The following is a 913-nucleotide window of genomic DNA, read 5'->3' on the forward strand; positions in this document are numbered from 1 at the left end:
TGGTGATGTGGTCCCTGTCCGTGGGGCTGCAGAGGGACAGAGCAGCCTCCATGATGGTCCCCAGCACGGGGCTGTTCCTGACAGGAGGCAATTTCTGCAGCAGCTCCTGAGGGGAGACTGCACACACCCTCTTCCTGCCATCCCTGAGCATGTCCCAGTCCTGATGGGCCCTGTGCTCACCCAGGGGCTGGGGCACTCGGCTCTGCATCTCACAGCCCCGTGTCCCTGACACCCAAGAGCTGCCCTTTGCCCGTGGCCTGGGCACTGCGAGGACTTGTTGTCTCAGGCACCCTGAGAGCATCAGGGCTGCCCTGCACTAGGGCTGTGGCACCTTCCTCTTTGGGCATCCCCTGAGCCACGTTCCAAGGGAAATCCGAGAGGGAGCTTTTTGCTGGTGCTCCCCTGCACCTGGAGCCTGAGAAGACAGCTCTGCACAGACATAGCTGCAGTGGGGATGCTTTTGTGCCTGAGCTCCCTGGGAAAAAACACACAACACCCAAAGAATGGAACAGGAATATTTACTTAAACAGCAACACCAACAATGAAAACAACAATGTGTACACTAACCACAACATCAACAAGAAAAACAGCAATAGTGTAACATCAAAAATAACAACAATAAACACAACAACAACATTACTGTCAACAATAAGAAAGAGTAGGTAAGTGCTGAGAGCCCTGATGAACTGGGCCTTCCTTGCAGCCTCCAGCATGAACAGAGCCTTGGCTTGCAAGGGAAAGGAGGTGTTGGCCCTCACAGGGCTCTGCAGGCCCCCAGCAGCTCGACTGGGCTGTGCAGGGGCAGTCGGTAACTCGGGGGCTGCTCCACCTGCCTCCCTCCAAGCTGGTGTTCCTGGGCAGGTCCCCGTGCCTCCTGCCTTCCCCTGGGCATGGACTGCACAACACGTGCAGC

The sequence above is a fragment of the Tinamus guttatus genome, unplaced genomic scaffold, assembly GCF_059628265.1.
Source record: "Tinamus guttatus ecotype Peru unplaced genomic scaffold, ASM5962826v1 Tinamus_guttatus_pri_ptg000087l, whole genome shotgun sequence".
Lineage (NCBI taxonomy): Eukaryota > Metazoa > Chordata > Aves > Tinamiformes > Tinamidae > Tinamus > Tinamus guttatus.